The sequence below is a fragment of the Rutilus rutilus genome, assembly GCF_951802725.1.
Source record: "Rutilus rutilus genome assembly, chromosome: 5".
NCBI lineage: Eukaryota > Metazoa > Chordata > Actinopteri > Cypriniformes > Leuciscidae > Rutilus > Rutilus rutilus.
Genome location: NC_140213.1, coordinates 42,573,220 through 42,596,006, shown reverse-complemented (window position 1 = coordinate 42,596,006; position 22,787 = coordinate 42,573,220).

The window sequence follows — 22,787 nt, the reverse complement described above, 5'->3', positions numbered from 1 at the left end:
TAACTCCCTCTTTCTCTGTACCCCTTATTGGATCACAGTTGTTCCTCCAGCTGGAATTTCTGGAATTCTGTACTCATTCTGCTTATGTAACCGAGCCGCTCCTCACCGAACATACAAATAGGGTGCTAGCGGAGGTTCTGAGGGTAATAAAGTTGAACTGATGTCTTACATGTGTGGAATAGGAAATAAAACAGCTTCCAGATGGAGCCCTACGTCATCAGCTGTCCAAATGCTTGTGTCACAATCTAGTGGTTTTTGATTGGATTTTCCAGGGTTGCATAATTAAAACTCATAGTTTATATAAAATATTTTAACATCCCCCTTGTTTTTCTTGTCCTTTAGGCTAACAGGGTTTAATCTTTAATGGGAAGTCTCATGGTGCTGATTATCAGTGTAATTGAAGCATCCACAATTAAATAAGAATCCCTGTGTTGTAGGAATTGCAGTAATACTCTAATACGTACTTGGTCAATTGCTTTGTGCTCTCGGCTAACAGAACTAAAGCAAAGGGCACGTATCCGTGGCACAAGTCATATACTGTAGACCTACCTTAACAAAGTTGTGTTACAAATTTATAGGCTATAAGATAACCACAGAAATATGCATGCCTTTAGATAGATTTGTTTTATATGTTCACTTCTTTCACCACCATGCTCAGGATTTATGATTCAAAGAAGGCTTTATTGGCATGATAAACACAGACAGTGTTCATTGAGGGATTCTGAAACCTGTATAGGAAGGAGAGCGGCTTCTACTTGTTCAGTGCAGTCCAACAAAACCATGCCAAGCTTTGATTTCACAGTGTGTCAGCCAAAAATTGCAGCAATTCAAGGAACCCACAGGGCTGCTCATGCTGATTCTGTGCCCTTTCTTACTCGCTGTATGTTTTGAGGAGAAGCTTTGTCCTGAACTTGCATCTCTTATGTTTACACCTTTATTGAGCTGCCTGGATTGAATCCAGTATTCGTTAGAAGCATTCTTCAATTCATTAGCCCCTATCAAGCATTTCTTAATCATAACATTTAAGCACAATCTTGAGTAAAAAATTTTTTCCAAGTTTTTTATTAGGCACTTGTCATTGTGCTGCAGGGGATCCATTATTTTTGTTTAAACTAATTTATGGACTTATATGTATATATACTTTGTTTGTGTGTTAGTAAAGTAGTTTAACTTACATAATGTTTTTGTAAAAATGTACTTTTTTAAATTTAATATAATATAATTTAATTATAATATAATAATAATAATTTATATATATATATATATATATATAATTCAATAATTCCACTTAATACACTACTGTTGAAAAGTTAGGGTCGGTAAGATTTACTGATCAAATATACAGTAATGGTAATATTGTGAAATATTATTACAATTTAAAATAAATTTTCTATTTTATTTATATTTTAAAATGAAATGTATTCCTTGATAAAAGCTGATTTTTCAGCATACTCCAAATCTTCAGTGTCACGTGATCCTTCTAATTCTAATATGTTTATGCACATCAAACTTTTCTTATTATTATCAATGTTGAAAACAGTTGTGCTCAATAATTTTGAGGAGCCATTTCTTCAGGATTCTTTGATTCATAAGCACAGCGTTTAAATTACATTGAAACATAGATCTTTTGTAACATTATAAAATGTCTTTTGATCAATTAATATGATATGAATTATAATAATTTCACATGATATAATATATGACTTTGCATATCAATAGTTTGGTTACTTTACTATAAGTGAGTTTCATCCCAAAAGATGTAAATTCAGCAATATGGTACTTTACACATGATGTTATATGCCAGGAGTAAAATGTAATATTAATTTCTTACAGTATTGAAACGGGTCCCAGTTCTTTCTCTTTAGGGCCTGAAAACAGTGGGAGACCCCTGTCTTAGTGTATAAAATTTATTTTGATGTCTGTGTGGCTTTTCTCAGTCTGTATCTTGATGCTCTGCCCTTTATAGTTTGTTCTCTTTGCTAGCGAATATGACACCAGCGTCTGGCCTGGGTTTTGTTAAAACATGTACCTTGCCACAGCCAGAATCAAACACCTTCGAAGGTCAGGACACATGTACCACAAAGAGGTGACTAGTGATTTAACGGCCTTAATGTAATTACATCTACAATTTACAATGAAGTCCAGTTATGAAAAGGTTATTCTGTTCATATGTCATATTAAACATTACTTCCTTTTTGCATTTTGACTATTTCAATGGTTCGGAAGGAAATCCTCTCACAGAACGTAAGAGATAAAAGACTAAAACTAACTGAAAAGCTCTCTTGCCACTGATGTTTCTCTTCTGATTTGACAACCGCGTTATTTGTGTAGTGTGTTTATTAATCCAACGCTATCTCACAACCAATTCGATACGAGTGATTAAAAGGTGGCTAATTACCACCTCACTCATACGAATTCGTACGATTTGTCTAAACCCACGTGATGGTTAGGTTTAGGGGCGAGGTCAGGGGTAGGTCATTCATACGAATTGGGCAACTCGAAAAATATGTAGCCTACGATTTAGCAAAAATCGTAATAATTCGTACGAGTGAGTTCGTATGAATTCGTACGAATTAGCCACCTCGTAAAATTCGTACGAATTGATGTGAGATGTTGGGAGCACTAACTTCATTAAACATACTTTATTGAATATTTTGATGGGATTTGAGCCAACAGTTTCAGAGGAACAGCTACAGAAGGGGGGAAAAAATAACTAAAGATCAACGATGTGAGAATCACTAGGGGATTGCCGAGGTGTCCAAACCAACAGCAATGTTTCCTGTGGTGTCAGGTAAAGCCCTCCATCTTGTTCTTTCTTGCTTTGCCAATCTTCCTTTAGTCAAGGACTGCGCTGCACTCAGTGATATCTGTATTTTATTAGGTTGTCCTTTGGATTTTCTCCTGTGGTTAAAGTTGTTGTTTTTCCTGGTCAAACAGTGTTCGTTCCAAGATTTAAAATTTCCAGTGGTAACTTCATGAAAACAAAACAAAAATATTGTTTTAATGACTCTGAAATAACCCAGCCAAAAGGAAGAACTATTGATATGGTGCCCTTAACTGATTATAGACATCCTCAAGTTCAACATTTGACAAGTTTGTTTTCCCAGGCAATGTTCTTTCCTCTTGTTTAAAGTCCCACTGAAGTCATGCCTATTTAGAATGTTTTAATGTGATAAAATAGTTGACTGTAATTATAATTATTTTTTGAATTCCTAAATTATTAGTTATACTTTTCAGTGGCACTCTAGTCCTCCATTCAGCCTGTGCTCAGTGCTTAAGGAAATGGGTTATCCGAACAGCTACACTAATGCTGATTTTGTAAACACTGGCTTGAATGTTCACTTTAAGGCTTGTGAGAATACACATTTGCTGCAATTTGATTTACCTCAAGCATACACCCACACTCCTGACCTGTGCTACATTTGAAAGCTGAGACTGAATGTTGTATAATTCAGCTTTCTAAACATTGTTTATTTATGTGAGAATACTCATAGGGCTCATTGTCTATAATTGGTCAATTTATTTGCTGACAGACCTTTGGCTGGCAGGGAAATTTGCACACACACACACACACACACACACACACACACACACACACACACAAAAAAATCATGTATAAAAGACCTGGAGAACATCTACCTGAAATAACCCTTTAGAGCATGAAGCTGAATCCAATTACAAATGGATCTTTTGTGCATAAAAGTTGAAAACAAGCACTTTGAGGCAGTTTAGCTCAGAGAAATAGTGATTTCATGATTTGTAATGCCCCATAAGTGCACTTTCCCCTAAATATCTTTAAGATTAGAGCAACTTTGCCAATGATCTTGTTTGCATACAGTGTATTTATTATGGCCTGAGGCTGATTATGCTGTGTTCATTCTGACAGAGGATTTCATGCATCATAAATTAAGGACTAGACGAGGACGCCATCGTGAGGAGGTGCTGTCACACATAGAGAAGACAGAGCTGATGTCAGTATAAACAGTGAGTGCTCTGTTTAACTTGTGCTTCTTTCTCCTGTATGACAATTTTGCTGAAGGCTAAGTTAACTCAAAGTGTAACTCTGAACCATTTAAATCCCTGTTAGCTCTCTAGCCCACATCTTCTCAGTGTCCCTGCCTAGACATTTGGACTCACACCTGTGTCTTTATCAAAAATCAAGGGACGTTTCATTGACTGCGTCCGAAAGCTGAGAAATGCTGTTTTCACATATGGAGGTAGAAAGGAAAGCAGTACATCCTGTCTACTAAGATGCCTTCATGTAGTTGGTTTCTCAAGGCATTATAAAAAGACGTATAACGCATGATATTCCTGTTCCACAGTGGTTATTTGCCAATATTTTTTGGTCGATATTGGATATTTAATTTTGCATGGAAATTTCCCCTATTTGTTAATTATTTTCATAATTTAACATACATTTAAATTCCATCTTTAACCCTTAATCACTGTTAAAAAAGGACAACACTTAAGGTGTTTGGGGTCAGAATGACCCCAAACTTTTAAAGAGCGATTACATAAGGAAATATACATTTTTATATGGAAACCTATATATCATTTTTTTTTATTTACTTCTCAACTATACATTTATGCTGTTTTTGTGGAATTTTTGAAGTTTTTTAACTATTTACTGCACAATTACATAACTAGGCCATAAATTGGCTCATGAAAAAAAAAAAAAATTGGCTCATAAATTTTTTAAAGAAAAAATCACTTACATTATGATCTTAATTAAATCTAAATAGTTTTTGGACATTGCTCTATGTGTTAGGGATAGAATACTGACATCTGCTGGTTTGTGTAAAAACTTTAGAAATTATAATTAAAGAAAGAAATTGCAATGACCACATATATCCAATAGAGGGCCATAGAGACTCATTCATTTTCACTTCATTTTTCTTGATGCTTAAACTTCTCACAACTTTATGATATATATTTTGTGAATATTTATTTAAACATTTTGAAATACATTCACCCCAAACACCTTAAGTGGTAAAAAATGTTTTACACACCTTTAGAACAACCAAATCAAGCCCAGTTTTTTTGTGCATGTTTAGATAGATTATTTAGGAAAAGTCACAGAGTTTCATGCCCCTGAGATGAAGGTAACACTTTTAAAAAATGAAGGAAAAGTCCACTGGGGTCATTTTGACCCCAAACAGCGATTAAGGGTTAAAAACACTAATAATGTAATAAATGCTAAATGTAATCTTTTACAAATCTCAAAATAAATATATATTTTCATACTGAATCACAAAATTTACTTTTACCACTTAATTATTTATTTTACAAAATGGGTTTAAAATAGAAAAATTTTGTATGCGCACAAAATGTTAGCGGCCGAATTCCCTCCCAAGGATTTTTATTTTTTTCGCCTAACAGCTTAAAAATAGCTTTTTTGGTCACTTAATAAAATTGAAAGAAGACGATAAATGTACAGCAAGACAATATAGATATAATTTCACTCACCTAGCCTATCACATGAAGCAAAAATCCAGCCTTCTGTCCTTTTAAATGTCCGTGTTAAAAGAGCACGTTTGGCCATTTAGTGAAGCTGATTGCTGTAGACGATATCTTAGCGTAGCTTTTAGGTGTGGGGTCTTCCTTCATTTTTAATTTGTATCTGTTTTTTTAATAGTAGTTTGGTAAATTTGTTTGCAATAAAATATTCAATATACGTAGTTGGTAGATCAGTGCTAGCAGTTTTTCTTTTTACGTCCCTTCGATGATTGGTTGATATAACAAGGGAGGCTAGCCTCCTCTGCCATGTTTCTTTTCTCAACTATCCTAATCGCTGAAAGAGAAATACTTAATGGTGATTGAGTAATTTCCTTTTATCAACGGATGCAAAAGTCTCCGGCTATGGATTTGCCTCCCCCTGCCCTTTTCGATCCCCTCAGACTCGCCTTAGCACAGTTTTCCGAACTTTTGTGATCACATTGGCAGATTTCGGCATGTTCGGGGAAGATGTACACTAGTACAAACAAGAAATATACATTCTGAGACATAAAATTATTAACTGGAATTGTATTAACATTAAATTGTCTTCTCCCATTTTCACCTCAAAATTTGCCTCCCCTGACGCGCCACCACTGGATACGCTCTAAGGTCTGGTTCACACAGAATGCGTTTTTGCTTGTAGTGGAATGGGGGGAAACCGCAAGGTCTCGAGACACGTTTTTAAAAAGTTGAACTTCTTTTAACTTGAGCGCCATGTTGTTAGAATGCTGTGTTATGAGCGAGACGCTGCAAGAGATGCGAGCACAACTGTTAAAGACGTCAGTCTAGCACGCGTTTACATTGAAAAACTATGGAAAAGTAGTGCAGTGAATGGAAAAATGTGTTCTTTGTGCTTCAATTTCTAAGTGGTTGACCAATCACAACATACTGGTCCAGCCGACCAATCAGAGCACATTGCGCTTTTCGGAAGGAGGGGCTTCATAGAGACAGGAACTAACGTAAGCGTTACTGGCAAAACTTTGTAAAAGAGCATAATATGGCCTCTTTCATTTTTAATCTTTTATTTTAATTGTGTTTTATTAATATCTATTTATTTATAAAAATAATGATTAGCTTATCCTACCAGAATTTTAATATCCCTGCATCTCTACTTTAAAAATGTTGTTATGGTGCTTGTTTGGAACCGGTTTCGCAGGAGGAACTTTCAGACACAAACACCGCCTGTTTAGTCATTGACAGACCGGGCAGCGAGGCAGCTGGCTTCATTTTTGGACACAGCCAATATACCCACTAAATATCCTCTTAAATGGCTAGTCGTGAATTAAAACATTTCCATCTCTTCTGAAAGTTTTACCATGGTAATATTCAGTAAGATCCACGAAGCAACTGTTTTGTTTCGTTAAAGAGTTTAGTATCATGGGGTTCTGGCAACTAAATCAAAGCTCTGCCAATTAAAGCTTGGCATCTTTGACTTCTCCCTGCAGCTGTGAGCATGTCCTGTCTGTGTATTAAAGGTCACTCTGCAGTGGGCCAGCTGGCCGGTGAAAACAGTCTTTGTAGTGAGTGCTGGAGACAGTGGGGCCTCAGAGGCCGAAGCACTACCTGCACCTCTGTGTTCGAGTGGAGGCGTGTCATTACACACAGATGGCTGCTGCTTCCTCTGCTGAGCTAAACAGCTCTGTGTTTCACTGCCTATTTGTCTCGATCTACCTTTCTTCCTCTTTCTCTCGATCTCGTTTTCACTCTCTTTCTCTCTACTTAACAAACCCACTTTGGGATATCATCACAGCTGCCTGAAATTAGCGTATAGGTCTTGTTGCATCACAAACAGTGCAGATGTATTAGTCCAAATATATTTTTTAAGAGGTGAAGTGAATTTCTGGCCAAATAGGGTCATCAAAATTGCTTAAAATAAACAGGTTTCTCAAACACTAGTCTGCTATTTGTCAGACAAAGGCCCTGATATTAAGACACATTTTGGTCGATCGGACCACAAGTGGATGAAGCTAAATGCAGGTGTAAACAGGGTTTAAAACGTTTTGAGCTTGTCCACTTTCAACCACTTCCAGAGGTAGTCGAAAACGAATTCGGACGGACTGCTTTCGTAGTGTAAACACTCATTTGGGCGAATGTGTTGTTCGAACAGCGTCAAAGACTATCTATTCTCTGCCTACTGACCTAATGTGTAAACATTATGGGAAGCCAGGCGTAAAGAGACAAGTTTGTTTTGAAGAAGCCAAGCACATTGTTCTCTCACCATTCCTGATTTCTAACACACACGCTCACAGCGTTCAGCGTGATCTTGAGGCTGTCAGAGCAGAAACAGAAGCTGCTGCTCTCCGTGTGTTTTTCAGTCGTCTCCGGGCGTGTTCATATGTAAATTGCGGGAGTTTATTTCTTCCATTAGATCGAAAGATCTGAAAAATCCCATACATTTTCCCGCCCATAGACCCTCTCCTCGAAGAAATCAGGACAGAAGTGGTTGGAAGTGGACAAAAGAGACTGATTAAAACACCAGGTGTAAACATGTATGTGTCTCCCTCGTCTACTTGTGATCCAATCGACAAAAACGCATCTTAAAACCAGGTGTATCTCGAAAACAGCACACGTCCAAATGATCTGACGGCGCGGGCGGGTATAGATATATACATAGATGTCGCCTTGGCTACGGTTTCGTTCCAATGAACATCAGTAGCGAAGGCGACATCTAGTGTATATATCTATACCCGCCCGCGCCGTCAGATCATTTGGACGTGTGCTGTTTTCAAGAGATAACAACGATATAAATACTGTTCGTTTTCTCACACAAACCGCTCGTTTCGTGTCTTAGGCCATCAATGTGTACTTATGATGGGGAATTGTTTCATTTGGACGATGGGGAATTGTTTTAATTTGGACTCTGTGCTTGTGTTTTGAGCCAGTGACCATAGACCTGCATTATATGACTGACAGACAAGAACGGTTTGACCTAAAAATATCAAAATTGAAACTACTGCGGAAACAAAGACACCTACATCTTGGATGCCCTTGAGGTAAGCTAAAACATATCAAAAATTAATTTCAAAGTGAACTATCCCTTTAAAACCAGGTGTGAACAGGCCCAAATTGATAGTCCTTCCCCCAAACTCACACCATTGGTTAAACCAATGTTGTTGGGCTGTTCACACTTTTTATGCTGTATTCTGAGAAGGGTTCCCCTACTTTAAATGATTTGTTTGCAATTTAGAGTAATCATTTATGTCATAAACTAAATAAAATAAAGGTTCCAAAAGGGGATTTTCACAGTGACACTGCCTTATTTGGTCTAAATAAGGCAGTGCAATTTCTTTATTTGAAAACGGATTATTTATCAGGCTTTTAGGGCAATTTTAGCTGATTTTAATGTAGTGTTTTGGGCTGTTCAATGTCAAGACAAAAAACAGTGTTGTCCTTCCAACATAGCTTCTGTGTGCCATTTCTCATCTGTTAGTACATTCTGTTAATGCAACAGAATGTTTCAGTAATTCCAGATATTATGTTCTCCTGTGTTCTTAAATGGCCTGATTTTATGAGTTACAAGTCTTGTCTTGTGTTCTGAGGGGTATTAGATCATTGTGTTGTAAGTCATTTATGGGCTTGCTGTGGCTTGGCTGTACACAGATAAAGGAGGTGATTACAATGTGTGAGGAATGCTAGATGAGGCCCTGTCAACTACAGGGCAAATATTGTCTCAAAGTTCATGATTGCTGTGAAATTATCACATTGCACCTGAGTCTGTGCTACAACTTTGCACAGGAAACAAAGTAGCACTTCTTGTTTCTTCAAAGACTCAAGGGACGGTCACACTATATACTTTAAGCATGCTGAATTAGTTTGGAAACTGCAGTAAAGGAGATCTGACACACTTTGTGGTGCCTTTAAAAAATGTCCAATACAATAATAATAATAATTCCAAAATGTAAAACTATACTGTCTGCTTCACTTTCCTGCAAAGTTTGTTCACGCCGTGATTTATTGATATTCTATTAGCCACACATTTTCATGTGATGCGTATTCATTCATAGGTCAGATAAACAAATTTGCAATGCAGCGAAATCAGCTTATGTTTCTGGTCTCTTGCATTTGCATGAATGTGAATGGAAGACAATGGAACAAAAAGCGTTGTGTAAATGCCCCTTCAGGAGGAACGCAATATGGAAAGAGACTTTCAGGATGAAGAATGATATTTCCCTATTTTATCAGCGTTTTCATACATTTCTGACAGTGTTGACAAAAAGGAGGGAAACTTTATAATATTCAGTATATATACACTGTTGAGCCAAAACATTATGACCACCTACCTAATGTTATGTTGGTTTTCCACATGCTGCCAAAACAGCGTCGACCCACCAAGTCAGGGACTCCACAAGACACCTGGAGGTGAAGCAGATACTTCAAGTTCTGTGGGTTGTGAGGTGGAGCCACCGTGGATCGAACAAGTGGGTCCAGCACATCTCACTGATGCTCAATTGGATTGAGATCTGGGGAATTTGGAGTCCAGGGCAACACCTTGAACACTTCATGTTCCTAAAACCCGTCCTGAACAATGTGTGCAGTGTGGCAGGGTGCTTTATCCTACTGAAAGAAGCTACTTCCACCAGGAAACACCATTGTCATGAAGGGGTGTTCCTGCTCTGCATCAATGTTTAGGTATGTGGCACGTGTCAATTTACATCCACATGAATAGCTGAACTCATGGTTTCCCCGCAGAACATGCTCAGAGCTTCACACTCCCTCCAGTGGCTTGTCGTTGTCCCACAGTGATCCTGGTGCTGTCATTTCCCCAGGTAAACGGCAGACACGTACACGGCCATCTACGTGATTTAAAAGAAAATGGGACTCATCGGACCAGACCTTCTTCCACCGCTCCAAGGTCCAGGTCCGATGCTCGCGTGCCCATTGCATTCAACAGTGGACATCGGTCATCATAGACACTCGGATTGGTCTGCAGCTACGTAGAAGAGTGTGATGAACTGAACTGTGTGTTTTGAAACATTCCTACCATAACCATCATCAAAATTTTGTATGACTTAAGTTGTGCCAGTGTAGACCTTCTGTTGGCTCGGACCAGACGTGATGAGCTTTGGCCGCCCAACACCCCGTCACCGGTTTGTGGTTTGTCCCTCCTCTGACACTTTTGGTAAACTCTCACCACTGCTGACCGGGAGCAACACACAAGCCTCGCTGTTTCAGAGATGCTCAGACTCAGTCGCCTTACCATAACAATTTTGCCCTTGTCAAAGTCGCTCAGATCTTTATTACTGCCCACGTCTCTTGCGTTGATTACAAGAACTGATTGTTTGCTTACCAACAAATTTCTTTCTTTGTTTTTATTATTATATTTTAATCTCCGTGAAGTATTGCTTCATGGTCTGAAGACAGGTTTGTTTAGGGGTAATGGATGATAATGCAACAATTTTGATAAAATAAAGAAAAATCTGTTGAAATGAGGCTATTTCAAAAACTAATGGAACGGAAAATTGTGGGACATCTTTTGCCCATTGTCTTAAGATTAAAAATGCCAAAGAGAACATTAAATATGAAAAGCATAAGTGTCTATGAAGTGTAGAGGCATCTTAAGAGAAGCCTCGAGTCAGATAACTGTTCATTTACATGTTTGCCATCAAGTCTCTGCGGAGGTTTCCATGGTAATCTAATGGCCATTCCATCTCTAAAAAAATCACCTGACCGAGAGAGAGCAGCGTGCAGAACAAACATTCATTCATCATGTCACAGCCATACATAAAATCCAGGCTATTACTGATCATTTTTCCATGGGGACTTTTATGTGTATAAACTGAATTTATAGTTAACTAATAGTGAAATTAGTTAACTTACAGAAATCATTTACTTGCAATATATCACAGAACATAACTTGTAACTTTGAAATGATTATTAATGACCAATGAAATGTGAAATGCATTAATTACTTTTGTGGGTGACAGGAGGGACAGTGTATCTGCTGGGATCTGTGTTTAATTCTGTTGATGTCCATCCTCATCCGCAAACACTGCCATGATTGATGGACAAAGAAAGACATCCAAAACAAGGTATTTGCTTTTACTGAATTAATATTAAATTATAAATGAATAATTTCAAAATGTTAAAATGCATTATCTACTTTACAAACCGTGATGCAGCTTTGAAGCTTGGATCATTTGTACAGAGGCATGAGGTCAATCTGTGATGTTCAGATCACTTTTTTCACAGGTCAGAGTTCACCTGGTCTTGCATTGCCAGGCAAATAGTCAGCTCCTAATTGCAGCTCATCATTGAAATCCTTGTTCAGACCTAATCCGTGCATATCCGATTGGAATCGGATCATATTTAGCAAGTGTGAACAGCAAAGTAAATCAAATCCGTTTCGAGCTATACTCAAATGTGGTTTGAAAACTTATTCAAATCTCATTAATGGAAATCCATTTCAGTCTGACTGCTCTGCTTGGATTTGGTTGTGTTGTGTTGTTGTCGATGTGAAGGTCACGCATATAATTATAATATAATGTAGACCTCTCCGTGGTCCAGTGATGAGTTGATGCCACACAAGTCCACCAGTGTCTGATAGCTGGCCTGGTCCACACACACCTCTTTGAATTTTGAGGCCGACGGAGATGGCAGCACAAAATAAAGTAGTAGTCCAGGGCCGCAGCTATTGTCATATTGTAAGACAACATTGCAAATGTTGTTTTTGGCGTATGCATACCGAACGCAACATTATCGCAATATCACACTTAGAAAACAAAGGTTAAATGGGTTAATATACTGTAGAACCCTAGTGTTCTTGACTTGTGAAATGTTAAAAACCCCTTTATGCCAAAAAAGGCTCTATATAAAGAGAAATGTCTTAAATTATTGCATACTTGCATGTTTGACAGGTTATTTCATTTTTTTTCTGTAGGCTATGTATGTATGTATTTATAGTATGTTACAAGCTTTTAAATTAAAACTAAATCAATCCATAAAATGATCCCATTATGGGAAACCCCACTAAAAGGTTCTTTATAGAACCTTTTCTTCTAAGACTGTAGAAACCAACGAAGAAAATGAAAGGGTGCCACTAATCCGATCTGAACAGTCCTGATACACAGTGTGGACAGTCATTCCTTTAGATCAGATTCCGTTCGGATTCACAATCGGATTTGGACTGACAGTGTGAATGCAGACACTCTGCACCAACCAAATACACGAATAATACCTGACATCTCAACAGAGGTGTTTATTACTTTAAGTAAACTTTGCTGCCCACACAGTATTTAGCTCTTTCCCGGCATTGACGGAATTTCACAACAATCCCCCCCCCCCCCCCCCCCAGCAGCAGAAACAAGTGAGAGAAGCATTGCTTATGCACATGTTAGCTAACGCGATCATCAAACATTAAACATATAAATCAAAACTGCCTAACGTTACCCAATGAAATGTCGACCCAGGAAGAGGTACATCATTTTTAAGCTTTGGGGGTGTTGATGGATGCAACATCTATTCGATCAATGTTTTGGTCATCGTTCTGAATCCGAACAGGTGTTGTAGTCTTTGACAAAAACACAGTTTCCTCAAAAAGAATGCACGAAGCTAGAATAAATAATAATTATTTATGCATGTTATTTATAGTTTCTGTTCTTTTGATATAGTGTCTGTTCAGATATTCATACAGCAAAATATTCTGGGGGCCATGAAGGTTTTGTGAAATTGATCAAAATTGCTGGCGATGGATAAAAAAAAAAAAACTGGTTTATATTTAACATGCAAAGCAATTAAATATGAGCTATACCCAAGATGAAAAATCACATCCTAGAGAATGTATTTGGCTCACCAACTGTAACATAGCTAATAAGATCCTCAAGCCTCCTCTGTTAAAAGAAATTGGTTATATATAGCAGGGATATATTCAGGCCTGTTTTTTTTTGTTGTTGGTTTTTTTCAGGTCCAGTTGGTGACGTGCAATGTGAAATACAGTCAGTCTGGTGTGTGAAAAGCAATGGCAGCGGTGCTCCATAATTAAGCCTCAGCAGAGCCTCCCAGCAGGGGTCTGGAATGTGCGGTACAGCGTGTCCTCGGTGCTGTGAGAACGTGTGGCGGCCGGACAGACATGCGTCTTCGCTCCTCCTTGTGCCTCAAGTGAGTTGTGCTCATTGACAGCTGTTGCTTTGATGACAGGCGTGGCTGCTCGCTACAGAGACGTCCAAGAACGTCTCAAAGCCCTCTGCGGACACTGATGCAAGCTCCGTCATGCACTATTATATTGATTAAATGCCACTGAGAGTACAAGCAAGGATAAGACAGTCAGCCTAGAACATAAGGAAATCATGTGATTTGATATACATCATTTTTGGGGATGCATCGATGCGTAAAACATTACTTATCGGTTGATATTACTGATCTTTTTATATCGGTGTCACCCGTATTTGATTGTGCATGGTCATATCCCCTAATTTTATAATTAGATTAGATGCAATACAATCAGATGTATCACCAAGAGAATATGAATGTACAATTGCAAATTTTTTTTTTTTTTACAGGCGACAAAATAAATATTTTTTGAATCTGCCAAAACATGAAAATAATTACCCTCTTTTTGTTTAGGTCATAGTTTTAATATTGGTGCATCACCTATTATTAGTAATACAATAAATAATTGTAGTGTATTATTTTAAATCATTTTATTTATGACAAAATAAAAGAATTTGAAAAACTGCAAACTATGGGTTATCAGCCAAAACATAAAAATAATTCTCCTCTTATTGTTTTGGTCATATGGTGCATAACCAAGAAAATCTGAATTAATGATGCAATTTTATTTATACTGACCATTGATTTTAGTTGTTATTGTATTATTTTAAGTTATTTTGACAAAAAGAATTTTAAGAACTGCAATTTATCAGTTAAACATGAAAATCCTCTTATTGTTTCAGTCATAGTTTTAATATTGGTGCATCACCAAGAAAATCTGAATAAGCAATGCAACTTTTTTTTTAATACTACCCACTGATTTTACTTTTATTGTATTATTTTAAATTATTTTGACCAAAAAGTTATCGGTTATCGGCCAAAACAACTTATTGTTTCGGCCATAGAAATTCTGAATGACCGACACAACTTTTTTGTCACTTTATGTTATTAAACACATGCCCTGAGAGTTGTTCTTGCAATGGAAGTCTCTGGCTTTTTATTTGTTTGCATGAAGTATTGTGGCGACAGCTGTTGTCTGCGATAATCGACAGCAGAAAGAACTGTCAAAATTGTATTTATTCTGGAATGTTCAATTTAATATTGTCTAGTCTAGTATTATTATAGTGACTATCTTTTTTTCCTCATGAGCCATTCTTTAGAAAGAGAACCAAGGGTTGTGAGGCAGAGTAACATTATCACAGCCAGAGTTCTAGAAGTTTGTACAATAATTCGGTTCCATTAAGACCTGCCTTAATGGACACACAAAGAAAGTGGCCCCATGAAATGTCAATTACAGGCCACACTTACATTCTCTCCTCTATTTTCCGGTGACCATGGCTCTAATCGTTACAGACAGAAAGAATCCTCTGTAGTTAGTGTTGTGTTAGGCACCTTCTTTTCCTTCAGCAGTCCACGCTGCTGACCAAGACTGATGGCCAGCTAATAAAGGAAGAGCTTTGATTCATACTCGTCCTGGCTGGGCTGGTTTTTCATTTGAAGCTCACAGTGGGGCTGAGCGATTCAGTTCTATTGCAGCGTTTTGTCTGTATCAGTGAGACTTCGGAGGTCACTCAGGTCCGTTCAGTCTGTTTGTACAACAGTTAGTCTTGTTTGACACTCCACGAGTACTGACAATATTGGTTACACTTTATAGTAAGGTCTCATTTGTTGAGTTAATGAGTTAATGCATTAACTTACAATGAGCAATATATTTTTACAGCATGTATTAACCTTTGTTAAAGGTACAGTAAGTGATTTCTGAGAAGCACTGATGGTATTTGAAATCGGCATCCAAATAAACACACCCCTCCCTTCATAGCTTGCGCAAGTATGGACGAATGAGCTTTAATTCAACAACAGCATATCTTGGTTCTGTGAAACACCAAAACACAATGTTACTCACGAATCGGGAAACAAAGCAACCTCGATGTCTGTTTTCAGGCCTTCCCGCTTAGTTCTTTCCAGCGCTGGAAAGCTTTCCCAATATTTTTCCACGATGCATTAACTAATTTGAACAGATACAACTTTTGATCTGAAAAACGTCGAGATTAACATTAATAAAGATTAATGTATGTTATAGAAGTATTCTTAATTGTTCGTTCATGTTAACTAATGTCGACAAATGAAACTTTATTCTAAAGTGTTACCATAATATCATATGAAATTTTTGTATTATACACTGCCTGGCCCAAAAAAAGTTGCTGTTTGAATTTAAATAGTCTAATGCTTAAGAGTCTATGATTGGATCATTATTGCAGTGATTATGTATGTTTGGCAATAGTTCTTTTAACCCTAATTGGTGAAGTGTGTAGCTTTTCATTTCTTAAACAACCATGTCGGAAGACACATCATATTATTATATTTTACAATAATATATTAATTATTTTTTTTCCTTTTTTTATAATAACCCTGAAGTGACAAGTTGGTTTTTGACAGTTGATTTATTCTGTTGTTTTTTCTTTCTCCCTGAGGCAGTCTTTGACATACAGTTAGAAGTACTATTTGTGTGCCAATTAGGGCTGGGCGATATAGCCAAGCATAATATCATGATATTTTTTTTACTGTATCATATTTCCACATATTTGTAAGACTTTGATAATGAATGTAAACGTAAACTTGTTTGTTCACAATTGAATTTAGGGCCCCATGGAATCCATTTTATTTCCCCCTGTGGTGATGTGCAAATGTACATTATGAGAAAATTAAACAGTTTTTTTTTTTTTTACTTTGATGCATGTAAACATGTTGTAGGAGACTCCAAAACAACATTAGGAAACTTTAAAATGGCACAATGGGGCACTTTAATACAAAATTATATAAACTTTAACAATTTAATCAAGCTTTAAAATGTAATCAATTGAAAATATAACAATTAATTTACAACAAAACATTGCATTTTTACTTTTTGTCAAATAAGATGCTGCACAACAGACCTGTATAAAACATGGATGAAAAAAATATATTGGTTACATGATGTTCCTTAGAAATAATAATGTTGTTATTATTATTATTACTTTGAGAAGTATTTTATAAGTATTTTAGTATACAGTAGTGATATATTTCTGTCATAATTTCTTGAAGCAAAACCCGAACTTTTATTTTGAAAGTTTGTCCTGAAGATCTTTCAGTTTTAGTTTCAGTTTCAGTGTGTATTTGACGGTAGTTTTTTCTCAAATGAAACGGTGAAAAAGCTTGTGAAGTGACTCTCAAAGCATCTCTGGAGATCAAGTTCATTTCCTCATATTTTGAGACGGCAATGCTGAAAACACCGCGAGCGTCACATGTGTGTGAGTTTGTGTATCAGACGAAACAACGCCATTCAAAATTGAACACAGAGACACAGAGTCGCGTTAATTTCTGCTGTGTGATAGGTTGTTTGATTACTCCATATTGAGTAAAAATGTAACAAGCTATCATCGTTATCGATGTAAATTTCATCGCAATCTCGCCCATAGTGCCAATATATTAGCTACACTGCAAAGCTGCTGGGGAAAGATTATTATTATTATGTATTAGTTTTATGACTTTGCTGCAAAATTTCCTTTAAAATTTTGTCCAAATATGAATCTTTAAAATACTATCAAAATATAAGACATGTCACTGACTTCATAGACCACTGCTTTTTGTTAGCATACTTTATTTAGTTACTTAGTTTGGTTACCATGTTCTTTTTGCACCCATATCTACAAGATAATTCTGCGGTTTAACCTTGCTGAAAGGGTTCAGCTAATTGATTCCTTGCCGTTGCACAAGTTCTGCAATTCGTCGTGACAACATATCAGTCGGGTTTGCTTGAAGCATTGTGTGTGTGAGCATGCATTCGTGGTGAGGTGTGAAAGTCCTCACTCAGCGATGTGACCGCTGGGATAATATGGGAAATAATAACCCTGTCTCAGCTGTCACATCCAATCAGAGTGCAGAATCCTGCAAAGTGCTGAGGAAAAGCTTTCAAAGTCTTCTCTGCACATATGTGTGTTTATGCACAGTATCTGGGAGATTTGACCACCTGCACCGCCAAGTGTCTATTTTTACACTCCCTGCAGCTGATCCGCCATGAAGTGGAGATGAATGTTGTTCATGCAGTGTGCTGGTACTAGCCAGTCTGTTCGTGAACAGTGTAGGAGGGCAGTACGCCTGCTTCTCCGCTCAGCAATTTGAATGTGCTGTCATTCACAGGGTTACATTTTCAGGTGATGTGTTGCACATTTGGCTTTGCATTCAAATTTGGGATACCTGGAAATGTTTTAAAGGGGTGGTATAATTTAATATTTTAAAGATGTAAAATAAATCTCTGATGTCCCCAGAGTGTGTATTTGAGGTTTTAGCTCAAAATACCCCACAGATATTTTTATATAGCATGTTAAAGTTGTCACTTTTTGAGGGTGAGCAAAAACGCCTCGTTTTGTGTCTGTCCCTGTAAATGCAAATGAGCTGCTGCTCCCGGCACAGAGGGCGGAGCCTTTAGCCTTTTATGTTCAAACCAGAGTCAGAAAGATGGAGAGACTCAAGAAGAAGTGACAACATGTAGACAACATTTCTGAATGGTTAGTTGATGAATTTATGTAGCTTATGTGTAGTTATCATAGTCATCGATTAGCATATTCTGCCTTGATAATCTATAAATCGGGTTCCGGGGCAGGGTTTATGTAAATATTGGGGTTGGTGATGTCACTAACCCGGGAGGAATGTTGTGTAGTCCCTACCAGCCGTTTTTTGTAGTCCTTAAAAAGCAATTTCTTAAAAAGAAAATATCTCCCTTTGCTTTGAACTTTGAGCGTTGTGACTTTGCAGATGTTGTTTATGCTCAAACAGCAACATTACACACTAACTAAAGTTAGAAAAGTGATATCATAATCAACCACCCCTTTAAAACACATTTTCAGTGACATTAGCCGATATAATTGTATTGCACATTATGGTGGATTATGGACATTCTAAGCCAAAAGTGATTATTTTAGGGATTTTTTTTTTTTTTTTTTTTTGTGGACCATTTACTACTTAGGCTGTTAGAAAGCTTAGAAAACAGCTTAAATATTTTTATATCTTGTTGTAGTTGCGGTTGTGATCAGTGAAATAGAAGTTGCTGAAGCACTGCCATTTACTGCCTTCTAACATTTCCACCCATAAACAAAACCACATGTTTCTGTAGTTAATAGCCTTGCTCAGGGACTGGCCTAGCGATGTACACACAGGACCAGTTTTATTGTTTGAAGTGAAGATTAGATGCAAGACATTCTTCCTAATCTGTGTACAAATATTGCTTAACCCAAATAATAGGCTTTAGGTTGCTTACAGCAGTTGTGGAACAGTGTTTCACAATGGTTCAATAAAACTTTCAACAGAGCTGTTACAGGTGCACTGAAATGTACTAGAGGTTGTTAAGCTATTTGTCAAATGTGTTAATATAATAATCTGATTACTTAACTTTAGAGACTGTGTGTGTGTGTGTTGTATATCTATCTTTGTGAGGACATTCATTGACAATGCAATCTCTAGCTCCTTACTATAACCCTACCCATCACAAGTGCCTAAACTGAACCCTTACCCCAAACCCAATTATAACCTTATACCTAAACCAAGTCTTGACCCTCAAACAAGCCTTTAAAGAGCTCTCAGAAAGTGAGGACCAGCCAAAATGTCTTCACCTTACTCTCTTTGTCCTCATTCCAATGGCTTAAAACTCAAAGCGGTCCTCAGGCCCCGTCCACACTACTGCGTATTCGTTTAAAAACGGAGAGCTTTTGCTACGTTTGCACCTCCCGTCCACACTAAAACTGCAAAAACGGAGACCCAAAACGGAGAAGTTTAGAAACGCTGCCGACCCGTTTTTCGTTTTGAATCTCCGGAGGGCGTTTTAGTGAAGACGGGTCAAAACGGAGGACTTTAGAAACGATGACGCAGAGGCTCACGCTCGGCTCTTGGGTGTCATCAGTCATGGAGTATACACAGGTAATATTCAGTACCAGTCAAATCCACCAGCTGGAACAGTTTCTTATAGATCACTGCTGAAGATATGAAACCTTATTGACCCCACACTCTGCAAAGCTTCATTTTCATGAGACATTACTCCAGTCTTATATTTTCTTACTTTAAAGGCAGGGTAGGCAGGTTTTTTCAAAAAAACTTTTTCCCAAATTTGTTTAAACTGTCTTTATATACCAATACATCATTAAAATGTAAGTACTCTGAAAAGGAGAGTATAAAAATCGAGTGTCTGTAGTCCTCTCAAGGCTGCAATAAACACAGCTACTTATTTCCATTCGGAACGAATGAAATGATTGGCTGGGCGACTGTCACTCTCCCTCGCTACCATGGCTACCACCCCTGCCGCTACAGGAGCTGCCCACATGCGCGCACCCGTTTGACTCGAGGAGGGGAAGAGGCACGGAAGCTAGGAAGAATCACAATTATGGCAGAGAAAGAGCAGTCAAAATTCCCAGTACCTGCATATGCAGTCAGCGAAGGCAAACAAGGCAAAAAAAGGAAGACCGTATTCGAAAAGGCTATGACCAAAAAGTTTTTGGATAAAGCAAGAAGTCAGACGAGAGTCAATATCGGCGTGGCTTTCCAGCGGTGGCGACAACTGAGGGACCTCAAGGGTCATAATGATAAAGTTAGGTATTTTATTACATGTGATTCTGACATGATGTCACTACATGCACTGCGCTCCTCTCCGCTCGGCGCTGGCAAACGCGTCCTCCAGCTGAGCGGTCGGCATCGCGCGTTCATGTGTTTTGGGGGCGTGGCTTTGGAAGGAGCCCAGAAGGGAGGGGGTGGGAGTGAATGGAATAAGTAGCTGTGTTTATTGCAGCCCTAAGAGGACTACAGACACTCGATTTTTATACTCTCTTTTTCAGAGTACTTACATTTTAATTATATATTGGTATATAAAGACAGTTTAAACAAATTTGAGAAAAAGTTTTTTAGAAAAAACCTGCCTACCCTGCCTTTAAAGTAAGAAAAAATAAGACTGGAGTAATGTCTCATGAAAATGAAGCTTTGCAGAGTGTGGGGTCAATAAGGTTTCATATCTTCAGCAGTGATCAATTCATGTAACTCAACATAATAAATAACATGCAGCCAATTTCAATATCTAAAAAGTCTAGGTCAATCCTGAGGTGCATAACATTGTAAACAAATTGAAGATTGTTTTCATTTTTAGAGTGCATGCATACGTGGGCAATTGCGAATAATTTACAGAAAGACAGGTGCTGTGCATCAGTGACACGGAAATGCTCACACACTTCCAATGAAGAGGGCAAGATTGCTCAAGTTCATAGGATTGAACAAGCGTTCAGGTAGAGACCTGCCTTTAATCCTGTTCTGGGGGTTTGCGTGACAATAAGGCAATAGATTGCTAAGAGAAAACCTGTAGGACCGTGTAAAACTGAAGCTTTTGTTTGACATAAACAAGCCCCGTTATTTTCAGTGAGTCAGAGGCCTAGAGAACTCGTTAAGCCACTGTTGTGATTGAATTCATATGCTTTATATTATGAATGTTTTCTCTAGGGTGGGGCTTTCTGGAAAAGTGTGTAGAAATGTTTAGACTCAAGCCTTGCGTAGGCTGTTCGAATCTCTTCTTTTTTTCTGTTTGCGAGTTTACATAAACACCACCTTACATGCGGCCTCAGTGTCTCTGTCCATACATAGGGACAAAGAAACACTGTCCTCTGCATCACATCCTGTTAGTTAACCAGACTGACTCACCATGATGTGTGGAAAAAGATCTCTTTGATTAGCTGAATGACCCAATGGCCCAGAAGTCACTTACTTTGGCCTTTGCTTTATTGTGGGCGCCATTGATCTTTGTCCAGAGGCTGAGAGGGTGAGAAAACCTTTCTTTTTCCAGCACTGTCATTTCAAGAGGATTGCTTGGGGACTCACCAGCGGAAACCAATGATCCAGTTAAATGTTAGTTACTGGGATATTTTGAGAACACGAAGGCATGACCATGTGAATCTGTTGAACCAACACAGGTCATGAGGAAATGCCGAATTTCAAACATCACGGTGGTGTCGTATTCAAGTCGTTGGGGAGGATTTGATTAGTTTACTCAAGGCCAGACTTTTAGGCCTGGTTTCACAGACATGGCTTAAGATTAAATCAGGATTAAGCCTCAGTTCAATTATGATATTTAAGTAGCTTTTATAAACGTGCATTACTGGTGCATCTTTAAACAAAACAATGGCACTGACATATTTTAAGATATGCCAGTTCAAGTTGCTTTTAGTTAAAACCGCTCAAACATGCATTTTAGTCTGGGACTAGACTTAATCCAAATTAAGTTTGATGTCAATGACGTCAAATGCTGGCTCTTGTTTGTCAAGCATCTGCATCTTGCAATTATGCATTCGTTAAACGGGACGCAATGAGTGTGTGTTGGTGAAGTGGTCACAATGAGCGTGTGTTTTATAGTAAAGTAGAGACAATTAATTATTTAGGTGGTGTCACTTGTGTGTATTCATGATAAAACCACTAAAATTGTCTATCTAAGATGCATTTATATCCAGTGGTCCAAAATGTGTGAGTCAAATTTTCGCATATTTTGGCCTAGGCAATTTTCATTTTTGGGGATATGTAGGATATTATTCAATGCTCTGCCATCTGTTTTGCTCTGTAGCCTTTAGTCTAATAGTTTAGTGACAGATTTGTTTACGGTCCGAAAAATACCACAAATGGTTTTCTAGCTCGGGATACTTTGCTTTACGTCACCGCCCTTTTTCGTTACTTCAAGATGTCCCGTCTTCAGTGCTCCGCAAGATGTCCCCTCTTCAGTGCTCCTCAAGTTGCAACAAATTCACATGGAGCAGAAAAAAAAAGTAGAAAAGAAATAGCTTGCAGTTAATAGATAAATGACCCATTTATACATTTTAAATTTGTATTATCATCTTTATAATGTTACTTCATGCTACAAGAAAATGTATTCTACCAAAACTCAAATCAGTCTAATAAACATCCAAGTGTGAAGGTTGTTTTCCACTCCACTGATGAGGGTAACTCATTTAACACAAAGGCATTGAAGTAACCCAACACTGACATTAGCCCACTTGTTCATGACTAAGTGTTATTCTCTTGAAAATGTCTTTGATGATGAAAGGAAGTTCCCTCAGACCCTTTTGATGAATCTGGGGGGGGAAGAAGCTCTG